Below are 14,116 nucleotides of genomic sequence, written 5' to 3'. Positions count from 1 at the left end.
AGACAGAGCATTGGTCACGGTTCGTGGCACAAACCGTGACCAATGCCCCCCTTTAGTCCCGGTTGGTGCCACCAACCGAGACCAAAGGCCTCTTTTCAGCAGCCCAAAGGGCGGGAAGCGGCAGCCTTTGGTCTCGGTTGGTGTCACCAACCGGGACTAAAGGGGGGCATTGGTCACGGTTTGTGCCACGAACCGTGACCAATGCCCCCCTTTAGTCCCGGTTGGTGCCACCAACCGGGACAAAAGGCCTTGTGCGGCTGCTGCGTCGAAAGTTTAGTCCCACCTCGCTAGTTGAGAGGGGTGCGCAGTGGTTTATAAGCCCCACTGTCGTACCCCTCTCGAGCTCCTCTCCATTGCAGGCTTACGGGCCTAATTGTCACTGCTATGCCTGTGGGCCTACTGGGCCTCCTGCGGGCCTACTGGGCCTCCTGCGGGCCTGAATCCTGGCCCTTGGATGGGTTTCTAGTCGTATTCATGCCGTGGGGCCTAGTAGGTGGAATTTTTTTGTTTTTTTGTTGCTTTATTTATTTTCTTTTGTTTTTTGCTTTATTTTTTAATCCTTTATGCTTTTAGTTTTAGAAAAATTATAAACTTTTTGTTAATGCCATTAGTTTTCAAATTTGAAAACACTTTTTTTGTTTTTTTGTTTTCTTTGTTGCTTTATTTATTTTATTTTGTTTCTACTTACAACAAAATACTTATTTTTGCTATTTTTTCCAGTTTTTTGTTTTGTTTTCTGCATTATTTATTTTCTTTTGTTTTTTGCTTTATTTTTTATTCTTTTTGCTTTTAGTTTTAGAAAAATTGTAAACTTTCTGTTAGTGCCATTAGTTTTCAAATTTGAAAACACTTTTTCAGTTTTTTTGTTTTCTTTGTTGCTTTATTTATTTTATTTTGTGATTAACTTTAATATAAAAATAGTTTTTTCTTGTTTTTTTGATTTGTTTTTTGCATTATTTATTTTCTTTTGTTTTTTGCTTTAATTTTTAATTCTGTTTGCTTTTAGGTTAGCAAAATTATAAACTTTCTGTTAGTGCCATTAGTTTTAGAAAAATTATAAACTTTCTGTTAGTGCCATTAGTTTTCAAATTTGAATAGTTAAAATTTGAATTCTTTGAAAATTGTTTGAATCATAAGTTTGTGATTAACTTACTAAAAAAATGATAATAGATGCGCTTATAGAGAAAATTCAACCAAAATTCCTAGTAAATTTCTATGGATTTCAGAGAAATTCACTATGAATTTAGGTTAAACTTTTCTCTATTAGGGCATCTATTTTCACTTTGAGAGGAGCTCAACAAGGCAGAGAGGGAAGGGCTTATAAACCGGTGTGTGCCCCCTTCGGTTGGCGAGGTGGGACTAAACTCTGCCCACAACGAGGACCAACCCTTTAGTCCCGGTTTGTGGCACAAACCGGGACTAATGGTCATGGGCCAGGGGCGAGGAGCAAAATTATAAACTTTTTGTTAGTGCCATTAGTTTTAGGAAGTTGAAAGTTGAAAGTTGGCATGGGCCAGGGACTAATGGTCATGGTATTACGAGGGCCGAACCATAAGACATGAAAGCATTTTAAATGAACTCTGAAAAAGTTGAAAGTTGGCATGGTATCATAATTTCACCCACATAGCATGTGCATGTACAAAACGGACAATGGTAGCATATTCGTGTGTTACAAAGTTGGCATGGTATCATCATAATAGTTGCGGGAGAAAGTCTTCACTTTTTCTTTGCTTGTGTCATTTGCTTATTGCGCCGTAACCATGGATAATCTTCATTGTTTATCAGGATGCTTGGGTCAGCCTTGACATTGAAGGGAGGAATTTCATGAAACTTTTCGTAATCTTCAGACATGTCTGTCTTGCCGTCCACTCCCAGGATTTCCCTTTTTCCTGAAAGAACTATGTGGCTCTTTGGCTCATCGTATGATGTATTCGCTTCCTTATCTTTTCTTTTTCTCGGTTTGGTAGACATGTCCTTCACATAGATAACCTGTGCCACATCATTGGCTAGGACGAACGGTTCGTCAGTGTACCCAAGATTTTTTAGATCCACTGTTGCCATTCCGTACTGTGGGTCTACCTGTACCCCGCCGCCTAACAGATTGACCCATTTGCACTTAAACAAAGGGACCTTAAAATCAGGTCCGTAGTCAAGTTCCCATATGTCCACTATGTAACCATAATATGTATCCTTTCCGCTCTCGGTTGCTAGATCAAAGCGGACACCGCTGTTTTGGTTGGTGCTCTTTTGATCTTGGGCGATCATGTAAAATGTATTCCCATTTATCTCATATCCTTTGTAAGTCAATACAGTCAAAGATGGTCCCCTGGACAACAAGTGCAACTCATCACAAACAGTGTTGTCACCTCTGAGACGTGTTTCCAACCAACTGCTGAAAGTCCTGATGTGTTCACATGTAATCCAGTCGTCGCACTGCTCCAGGTGTTTGGAGCGCAGACTGTTCTTGTGTTCATCGACATACGGGGTCACCAAGGTAGAGTTCTGTAGAACTGTGTAGTGTGCTTGATACCAAGAATATCCGTCCCTGCATATTATTGAGTGTCTTCCAAGAGTGCCTTTTCCAGTCAGTCTCCCCTCATACCACGATTTAGGGAGACCTATCTTGTTAAGGCCAGGAATGAAGTCAACACAAAACCCGATAACATCCTCTGTTTGATGGCCCATGGAGATGCTTCCTTCTAGCCTAGCGCGATTACGGACATATTTCTTTAGGACTCCCATGGACCTCTCAAAGGGGAACATATTGTGTAGAAATACGGGCCCCAGGATGATAATCTCGTCGACTAGATGAACTAGGATGTGCATCATGATATTGAAGAAGGATGGTGGGAACACCAGCTCGAAACTTACAAGACATTGCGCCACATCACTCCTTAGCCTTGGTATGATTTCTGGATCGATCACCTTCTGAGAGATTGCATTGAGGAATGCACATAGCTTCACAATGGCTAATCGGACGTTTTCTGGTAGAAGCCCCCTCAATGCAACCGGAAGCAGTTGCGTCATAATCACGTGGCAGTCATGAGACTTTAGGTTCTGAAACTTTTTCTCTGGCATATTTATTGTTCCCTTTATATTCGACGAGAAGCCAGTCGTGACCTTCATACTAAGCAGGCATTCAAAGAAGATTTCTTTCTCTTCTTTCGAAAGAGCGTAGCTGGCAGGACCTTTATACTGCTACAGAGGCATGCCGTCTTTTTCTTGCAAACGTTGCAGGTCCTCCCGTGCCTCGGGTGTATCTTTTGTCTTCCCATACACGCCCAAGAAGCCTAGCAGGTTCACGCAAAGGTTCTTCATCACGTGCATCACGTCGATTGAGGAGCGGACCTCTAGGTCTTTCCAGTAGGGTAGGTCCCGAAATATAGATTTCTTCTTCCACATGGGTGCGTGTCCCTCAGCGTCATTCGGAACAGCTAGTCCACCGAGACCCTTTCCAAAGATTACGTAGTGTAAATCATTGACCATAGCAAGAACGTGATCACCGGTGCGCATGGCGGGCTTCTTCCGGTGATCTGCCTCGCCTTTGAAATGCTTGCCTTTCTTTCGACATTGATGGTTGGTCGGAAGAAATTGATGATGGCCCAGGTACACATTCTTCCTGCATTTGTCCAGGTATATACTTTCAGTGTCATCTAAACAGTGCGTGCATGTGTGGTATCCTTTGTTTGTCTGTCCTGAAAGGTTACTGAGACCGGGCCAATCGTCGATGGTCACGAACAGCAATGCCTTAAGGTTAAATTCCTCCTGTCTGTGCTCATCCCACGTACATACACCGTTTCCATTCCACAGCTTTAAAAGTTCTTCAACTAATGGCCTTAGGTACACATCAATTTCGTTGCCGGGTTGCTTAGGGCCTTGGATGAGAACTGGCATCATAATGAACTTCCGCTTCATGCACATCCAAGGAGGAAGGTTATAGATACATAGAGTCACGGGCCAGGTGCTGTGATTGCTGCTCTGCTCCCCGAAAGGATTAATGCCATCCACGCTTAAAGCAAACCATACATTCCTTGGATCCATTGCAAACTCATCCCGGTACATTCTCTTGATTTTTCTCCACCGCGACCCGTCAGCGGGTGCTCTCAACTTCCCATCTTTCTTTCGGTTCTCACTGTGCCATCGCATCAACTTGGCATGCTCTTTGTTTCTGAACAGACGTTTCAACCGTGGTATTATAGGAGCATACCACATCACCTTCGCAGGAACCCTCTTCCTGGGGGGCTCGCCGTCAACATCACCAGGGTCATCTCGTCTGATCTTATACCGCAATGCACCAAATACCGGGCATGCGTTCAGATCCTTTTATGCACCGTGGTAGAGGATGCAGTCATTAGGGCATGCATGTATCTTCTCCACCTCCAATCCTAGAGGGCATACGACCTTCTTTGTTGCATAAGTACTGTCGGGCAATTCGTTATCGTTTGGAAGCTTTTCTTCAATATTTTCAGTAGCTTCTCAAATCCTTTGTCAGCCACAGCATTCTCTGCCTTCCACTGTAGCAATTCCAGTACGGTACCGAGCTTTGTGTTGCCATCTTCACAATTGGGGTATAACCCTTTCTTGTGATCCTCTAACATGCGATCGAACTTCAGCTTCTCCTTTTGACTTTCGCATTGCGTCCTTGCATCGACAATGACCCGGCGGAGATCATCATCATCGGGCACATCGTCTGGTTCCTCTTGATCTTCAGCAGCTTCACCCGTTGCAGCATCATTGGGCACATCGTCTGGTTCCTCTTGATCTTCACCAGCTCACCCCGTTGCAGCATCATCGTATTCAGGGGGCACATAGTTGTCATCGTACTCTTCTTCTTCGCCGTCTTCCATCATAACCCCTATTTCTCCGTGCCTCTCTAAACATTATAGTGTGGCATGAAACCCTTGTAAAGCAGGTGGGAGTGAAGGATTTCCCGGTTAGAGTAAGACCTTGTATTCCCACATTCAGTGCATGGACAACACATAAAACCATTCTGCTTGTTTACCTCAGCTGCATCGAGAAACTCATGCAAGCCCTTAATGTACTCGCGGGTGTGTCTGTCACCGTACATCCATTGCCGGTTCATCTGCGTGCATTATATATAATTAAGAGTCCAAATTAATAGAAGTTCATCATCACATTAAAACCAAAGTGCATACATAGTTCTCATCTAACAACATATAGCTCTCCAGAGCATCTAATTAATTAAACCATACATTGAAACTATGTAAAACATTTCAATGCGAAAACAAATGCGATCATAATCGCAACCAAGGTAACAATTGATCCAACGACATAATGATACCAAGCATCGGTATGAATGGCAAATTTTCTAATCTTTCTAATCTTCAAGCGCATTGCATCCATGTTGATGTTGTGATCATCGACGACATCCACAATATGCAACTCCAATATCATCTTCTCCTCCTCAATTTTTTTTATTTTTTCCTTCAACAAATTGTTTTCTTCTTCAACTAAATTTAACCTCTCGACAATAGGGTCGGTTGGCATTTCCGATTCACATACATCCTACATAAATAAAATCTATGTCACGTTGGTCGGCATAATTTTCATAAACAATAAATGAACCAATAGTTATAAAGAAAATATATATACCACATCCGAATCATAGATAGGACGAGGGCCGACGGGGGCGGATACCAAAACCATCGCACTATATAAGATGCAATAATAAAAGTAAGAAAATAATACAAGTATCTATGTAAACATACAAGTAAGAATATTTTTCCTTTCAGAAAGAAGATAAAACAAGAGGCTCACCATGGTGGCACCGGCGATGAGCTCGGCGTGGGTGATCGACGGCGGTGAAGACGGGGACGGGGCGTGACGGACCGCTAAACCTAGACAAATATTATGGAAAATGGAGCTTGGAGGTCGAGCTTGGAGAGGAGAAAGCTTAAGTAGTGTGGCTCGGGCATTCCATCGAACACCTTGTGTGCATAGGAGGTGAGCTAGAGCACCACCAAGCCCTCTCCCCCTCGGCTAGAGAAAAACAGAGCACTGGGGTGCTCTGCTCGCGAGCGAGGGGTATATATAGGCACCTCATTGGTCCTGGTGGTGATATGAGCCGGGACTAAAGGGGAGCCTTTGGTCCCGGTTCAAGCCACCAACCGGGACCAATGGTGGTGGGCTAGGAGCGAGGCCCATTGGTCCCGGTTCATCCCACCAACCGGGACCAAAAGGTCCAGATGAACCGGGACCAATGGCCCACGTGGCCCGGCCGGCCCCCTGGGCTCACGAACCGGGACCAATGCCCACATTGGTCCCGGTTTTGGACTGAACCGGGACTAATGGGCTGACCCGGCCTAGACCAAAGCCCTGTTTTCTACTACCGTCTATACCACGGTGATCATCTCATGATCACAACCACAAATATCCATCAATTCGGTATCCTCGATACCACGGTGATCATCTCACGATCACAAGCAATCTCTTTCTCATCATCGAACCAGGGTTGTTATTAAGCAAGTTATTATTATTACCGTTGACCCACAGTGTGACCAACTATGAACTGGGCCCTTATCCATGGGTATGGCTATCGATAGATTTAATATACACTCTGCAGAGGTAGCGCACTTTACCCACACCACAGAACCCATGGCCTCGCACTCCCATTCGGGTGGACCAACGGCGTTCTACCAAAACCGTCCTACTGACATGACACTCTCACGGCCACTCGGACAAACTCTCCTCTGGGCTAAGTCGTGGGTGGCCCCATGCCTCCCAAAGACACCAATGGCCACCGTCATGGCAAAAACAACAAACGGCCCCAAACGGGGACATGTGCACATAACCAAAGTCGGGCTCACAAGGCTTATGTCGTCCTACCTGGCCAAGGTAGCGCCTGCGCATAACCTTCCCTCATTGGAAGCACTGGCGAGAGGCACAACAATAGACCCAGTTAGGACCTTCCCATAAGGCAAGCGTGGTTGCACTGGTTAGCTCGATATGGTGGCACCATGACACGGCCAACAGTTGTTCAAGTTCAATTTAGTTTGGTTAAACTTGCATGCAATATGCTGAGTCATGATAAAACAACATGATGCAATTACAATGCATGAACATGATATCAACATGAGCATGAGGGTACAACATAACTATCCACCATATCAACAATAAATCATATCCAACTGAGCATGGCATAATGACGAGCATGAATGTCACAAGTACAACATTACTCCTAGCATAACATGACCATTAGCATCAACAATAAGCACCATGCAAGAACACACAAATATCATAACCGCGTAAACACTTAAGCAACTAACATCAAAGGAACAAAATATATCAACGGTACTTGGTAACCGACGTTAGTCATGCACCGAAGAACATGACCAACCCAACATGTACTACTATCAAGCATGGCAATATGAAAGTAATACTAGCAAGTAGAACATGATAACAGAGTGCAAGAAAACCTAGCAAGACGGTAGTCACCGATCCATAAGCATAACCAAAATAACGATAGCAGTAGCAAAACAAACATACAATTATTAAAGATTCAAGTTGAAAACCAAGGCTACTGCATGGCTATCATGAAAATGGTGGTTGTGGCTTGCCTAGGGGTGACGGAAGCACCAGGGAGATGTGCGGAAAGATCGCTGAAAGATTTGCCGGAAACACATCTCTCTCGAAAGGGGCTGGTTAGGGGCAAGTACAAAAAGGTCATTTTCATAGTGTCAAACCATAGTGAAAAGGATACCAACAGATCGGGCTCGACGAGACAAACAAGTAGGCTTTGGATTCACCTCAATTGGAGTCTCGAGCAAAAAGTTGTGATAGTTTTTCTACCAGGTACCTATTTGTGAAAAGTTTTCTGCAAACAAGCCCCTGACTGAGAAAACTGAAAACGCATTTGGACAAAATACGCTTTCTGTGAAAGAAAACGCACTTCCATCCGAAGTAGACAGGGATTACACTTTCTATAATCGAAAACGCATTATTGGCCGAAGGAGAAGGAAAATACGCTTCCCAGCTTGGAAGACGTATTCACAAGAATACGCCTCCACTTATCCTGCGTGGCAAGGCGCGCCTAGGCGGCTGTGACACTTACAGGTGAGTCCCGCTCCTTTCTCTCTCTCTCTCCTCCCGCTCCTCCTCCTTCTCCAGCTCGATGCTGCCCGCAGAACAGAAGATCGGGCCGGCCCCAAGGAGGCTCACCAGCGGCACCGGCCACCATCGGCGGTGCTCGACCTATGGAGCGGTCCCATCTAGGAAGGGCACAAACATCGAGGAGCTTGGAAACGGGTGAGGCACTGGTCACAGCGAACGGTGGTCTCGGCCGGAGTTGGGCTCGGTGCGCTGGTGGCATAGGTGAGGGCATGGAGGTATGGGGCGGCTAGTGGAGGTCCGGGCAGTGCTGAGTTGGTGGTGGAATGGAGAGGAAGGGCCTGGTTAGCACGAATTTTAGAGGGAGAGGACGGCAGCCATGGCGGCATTGCCGAGCGAGGAGAGCTCCTGGATCGGGATCGATGGGTCAGGGAGGCGTGGGGGAGTGGTATGAGGCTGATGAGGTTCTCGGGAGGGGCTCGGGTAGTCTACCTATAGGCGGGGCGAGGAGGGGAGGCCGCAGACGCGTGGCCGTGGCTCGGGTGCCGCCCCTCGCGTCTGGCCGAGGCCCTGGCGACGGCAGCGATCACGGGAGGGCGCGGGATCAAGACGAGGGAGGTGCGGACGAGCGACAGTGGTGCACAGGGCGGGAGGGGCCGAGGGCGCATGGGAGGAAGATGCCATGGCGTGAACAGAGCCGGTCGGCTACAGTTCGCCCGTGGGTGCGCGGCGATGGGGACCAACGGAGAAGCGGACGGAGGGGGAAATGGCTCCTCGAGGACGGCGACGACGCGAGGAACACGGTAGACAGGCCCGTGCTCGCTGAGACGCCGAGCAGAGAAGGGGCCCGAGCAAGAAGATGTTCTGGGCGCGGTGTGACGCCCCCGATTTGACCGTACACTAATCATACACGCAAATGTGTATGATCAAGATCAGAGACTCACGGGAAGATATCACAACACAACTCTACAAATAAAATAAGTCATACAAGCATCATATTACAAGCCAGGAGCCTCGAGGGATCGAATACAAGAGCTTGATCATAGACGAGTCAGCGGAAGCAACAATATCTAAGTACAGACATAAGTTAAACAAGTTTTCCTTAAGAAGGCTAGCACAAACTGGGATACAGATTGAAAGAGGCGCAGGCCTCCTGCCTGGGATCCTCCTAAACTACTCCTGGTCATCGTCAGCGGCCTGCATGTAGTAGTAGGCATCTCCCGAGTAGTAGCAGTCGTCATCGACAGTGGCGTCTGGCTCCTGGACTCCAACGTCTGGTCGCAACAATCGAAATAGGAAGGGGGAAAAAGGGGGAGCAAAGCAACCATGAGTACTAATCCAAAGTACTTGCAAGCAAGGAGCTACACTACATATGCATTGGTATCAATGAAAGGGGTAGTATATGTGGACTGAACTGCAGAATGCCAGAATAAGAGGGGGATAGCTAGTCCTGCTGAAGACTACGCTTCTGGCCGCCTCCATCTTGCAGCATGTAGAAAAGAGTAGATGGTAAGTTCACCAAGGAACATCGCATAGCATAACCCTACCCGGTGATCCTCCCCTCGTCGCCCTGTGAGAGAGCGATCACTGGTTGTATCTGGCACTTGGAATGGTGTGTTTTATTAAGTATCCGGTTCTAGTTGTCATAAGGTCAAGGTACAACTCCGGGTCGTCCTTTTACCGAGGGACACGGCTATTCGAATAGATCAACTTCCCTGCATGGGTGCACCACATTTCCCAACACGCTCGATCCCCTTTGTCCGGACACACTTTCCTGGGTCATGCCCGGCCTCGGAAGATCAACACGTCGCAGCCCTACCTAGGCACAACAGAGAGGTCAGCACGCTGGTCTAAATCCTATGGCGCAGGGGTCTAGGCCCATCACCCATTGCACACATGCACGTTCCATACGCAGCCGGTGAGCAGACCTAGCCTCCCTTATACAAGAGTAGGCTTTCCGGTCCAACCCGGCGCGCGCCGCTCAGTCGCTGATGTCACAAAGGCTTCGGCTGATACCACGACGTCGAGTGCCCATAACTGTTCCCGCATAGTTGGTTAGTGCGTATAGGCCAGTGGCCAGACTCAGATCAAATACCCAGATCTCGTTAAACGTGTTATTTTGAAATAACCGCGGACGCCGACTAGGGCCAGGCCCACCTCTCTCCTATGTGGTCTCAACCTACCCTATCGCTCCACCACAAAGATTCCCTCAGAGGGCCGTCGGGACAAACGTCCTTTCAGACCCAATCCGTGAATCACTCACGGGTACTCTACGAGCCAACCCGACTTTAGTCACCACAAGTATCATATAATATGTATAAGTATATACCCGTGATCACCTCCCGAGTGATCACGGCCCGATAGTATAGCATGGCAGACGGACAAGAATGTATGGCCACTGTTGATAAACTAGCATCCTATACTAAGCATTTAGGATTGCAGGTAAGGTATCAATAACTATAGCAACAATGACAGGTTGTGCATCGGGATAGGATTTACGGAAAGTAGTAACATGCTACACTACTCTAATGCAAGAAGTAGAGAGAAGAGTAGGCGATATCTGGTGATTAAGGGGGGGGCTTGCCAGGTTGCTCTGGCAAAAAAGAGGGTCGTCAACAGTGTAGTCGATCGAGGCACCAGCAGTGGCGTCAGTCTCGTATTCTATCGGAGAGAAGAGGGGGAGCAAACAATGAATATAATGCAAACAGATGCATAGTGATGCATGACATGACAAGTACCGGTGCTAGGGATTCCCTAACGCGGTATGAGGTGATACCGATGAAGGGGGAAACATCCATGAAAATATCCCCAGTGTTTCGCGTTTTCGGACAAATGAATCGGAGGGGGAAAGTTGCGTGTTCGCTATGCTAGGGATGCGTGGCGGACGAACGGGATGCGTATCTTGATTTGTCTCATCATTTTGAGCAACTTTCATGTACCAAGTTTTTTCATCCGAGCTATGGTTTATTTTATATAATTTTTAAAGTTTTAATTCATTTTCTAGAATTACTGAAATTCTGCTAAGTCCTCAGTTTTAAACATCATTTAGCTGTTTTCCAGAGGCTATAACTAGTCTTCTATTCATCCTATGAATTGGTACCTTATACCAATATTGATCACTTTCCTGTGGTCTACAAGATGGTAACAATTGCATCATTGTTAGATCCCTGTTTCTTGTTTATTTTTTGCTCCAAAGTTGCTATGGCAGTATACCTGTTTTTAGTTCTGCCAGTTAACAGAACATAGACTTTTTTCATTTTCATAGGAATTAATCCAGGAAACTTTCGGATTTGGTCCAATGGAAGAATTGAACCTTGTCGAGTGTACTACCCGCACATAATTATTTTAGCTACGTTGAGCTTTGTTTAGATCATGTTTTGAGGTTGTCTAGGGGGCTATCCAGTGCAGTTTTAGAAAAGCTAGCAGCTGCTACAGTAACTGAATGTTACTATAGCAGCGCTACACTAGTAGCAGCAGCGTTACAGCAAGCAATGGGGCTCGGGGCAGCGATGCAGCAGGTGGGCTGTGGCTAGGCACGCGGGCGAGCGAGGCGCCGGCGCGGCAGCAAGGGCAAGCGGGTGCGCGTGTGGCGGCAGAGACTGCAGGCGGAGTAGCATGGGCGCGACCACGCATGAGCAGGCGAGCACGGGGCCGCGCGGGCACTGGCTGACAAGGTCGGCGTAGGGCTACGGTGAGCAGCGGGGCAGCAGCAGGGACCACGGGCGCGTGCGGCCATGGCGCGGCAGGCACACGCGCGGGCTGGCGCGGGGCACGTCCGGGCCCCGGGCTGGCACGAACAGGCGCACGCGAACGCAGCCATACGCAGGCGAGCGCACATACACACGAAGCTTTGGCCATGGTGGTCAGGCTTGCGGGGATGATGATACGACGATGGATCGAGGGGGGAAAGCATGAGAATCGGGGAAGGAGCTCATTGCGGTGTCGGACGTGAGCTCGAGGTGGCCGGGGACGGACCGGAGACGAGGCAATTGACGGCGGCGGCCGGTGATGTACGCGTTGAAGAAGACGGCGATGGCAAGCGTACGGGGCCTTCCGGGTCCAATCCCATGGCATAGACGAAGAAGGCGATGGTGGTGAGGTTCCTGGGCATCTCCCTGTGGCTTGATGTGCACGGTGGCCGCATCAGTGGCGATGGTGAGTCGACGACCACGTCAGGCGTTAAAGGAAAATAAAGGGGACGAGCGAGGGGAGGGGAGGAATGGGGGTTGGGTTTTTCCAGTAGGGGGCCAATGCCGTCTTAACCATCGAGGGAGCCGTGGGATGGCCGGCACGTGCCAAGGCACGATGGATGCCCTCCACGCACACCCTGCTTCCCTATAGCTGGAGGTAGAGGAAAATGGAGGTGGGTTGGGTTTCAGTGTGGGGTGTTGGGCCAAAGTGCACATTGACTTTAGTTTTTTTAATACTCTTTGCTATTTTGTATCTTCTGCTATTGTTTTGCATCAAGTTGGGCCACCAAATGATTTTTGCTTTGAACGAAACTTTGCACATAAATCTAACACAATAGCTAAGAGTGGCACAAAAAAAAGTTTGGGTTCTAGTTGAATTCATTTGATTTTGTTTTGAATTTAAAGGTGATGGGTAAGTTTTGTTGGGTCAATTCAAAAATATCTAGAGGCATTTTTCGAGTTCCTAATAATGTTGGTTTCAACATGATAATTCCTTAGTGAATATTTGCAGCCCAACGAACATTTTTGTTTTACCGTTAGAAGAAATAATAATTTCACTTGGAATTTAAATTTGAATTTGAATCAGGTTTGGATCAAAGTGAGGTTTAGAAAATTAACTACGATGACATGGCACCATTAGGAGGGGATCACTGTAGCTTAATTATTCGAGAGACACATGCAGCCATTGCATGCCAAAACGGTGGTCACGGTGCAGACTGGATCAAGAAGATCCAAATGATTGGAAATTGTTGTCTAAGGGTAAGTTCTTCTAGGGGAAGTTTCGAATGCGGTGGTAGCTCGGTGAAAAGCTATGTGGTTAAATGGTAAGTGAGCTCTGAAGTTTACAACATCAAACTGAATCATGTTGAAGTGATCACCAGAGCTGAGATTAGAGGAAAATGAGTTGTCTGGGGTGTTTAGGCTAGGAAGGTCTATGGCCCTGGAGGTTTAGAGAGGAAATGGACCGAGATTTAATACAGTTGCTTTGCAAATGCATAAACTGGTCTAGAAACTGAATCATGAAGAACCACTCACATAGTGCATCCACTTGAGCTGAAAATGGGCAAGGCTAGATGATTTGGGCATATGAGACTGCCATAAAACTTTCATACTATTTGGATAAGCCAAAGTGATACTTCCTTCATAATGGTCCTCTCTGAACAGAAACTTGAGAAAATTCCCTAGGGAAATGGTTAGATCAAATATGCCCAAATTTGGTGGAGATAGGTTATATGGATAGAAGAAGGTCTTGGAATATTTTCAGCCATAGTGGAGCAATATAAAATGTACAAGCTTCGCTAACTAAAAATTTGGACAGAAACAAAGATTTGAAGCTGTGCTCATATGGTTGCATTGCATGAGCTCAAATCTTGAGGAGGGCTTTGATATGATAATATGAAGGACCATGCAAAATTTCAACTTATTTGGACCAACCTAGCTAGCACTTCCTTCACAACCAATTCCCTCAGACAGGAATTTGAAATATTGCTCAGGAATATCCACTAGGAAAATTAAGTTGAATTTTGTCATGAGGCAATTATTTGGACACGGAAATGTGTCCAAAAAGTTTGGGGTCAACTGAGCAAAGATAAATGGCACTTGCTTCACATACTGCCATTCATGACAGAATAGGAAATGAATTAATTGAGCATGATGGGAAATATGGCTAATGAAATATTTTGCCATATTTGAGAAAGATATGACCCAAACAATTTGTGAGAATTATTTGGGAATTTTAGGAGTAATGGAAATATAGGTTGCTTCACAACCTAGGGCAAATTGAGTTATTCCTTTAATAGAAAAAGGAATAATCCAAATAAAAAGAATATTGGGATTGGTCTAAGATGGAAATGGCAATG

The sequence above is a fragment of the Triticum urartu genome, chromosome 6A (assembly GCF_056163025.1).
Source record: "Triticum urartu cultivar PI428250 chromosome 6A, HENAU_Tu73, whole genome shotgun sequence".
NCBI lineage: Eukaryota > Viridiplantae > Streptophyta > Magnoliopsida > Poales > Poaceae > Triticum > Triticum urartu.
The sequence above is the reverse complement of the archived record's forward strand: the minus strand, read 5'-3'. Positions refer to the sequence as shown.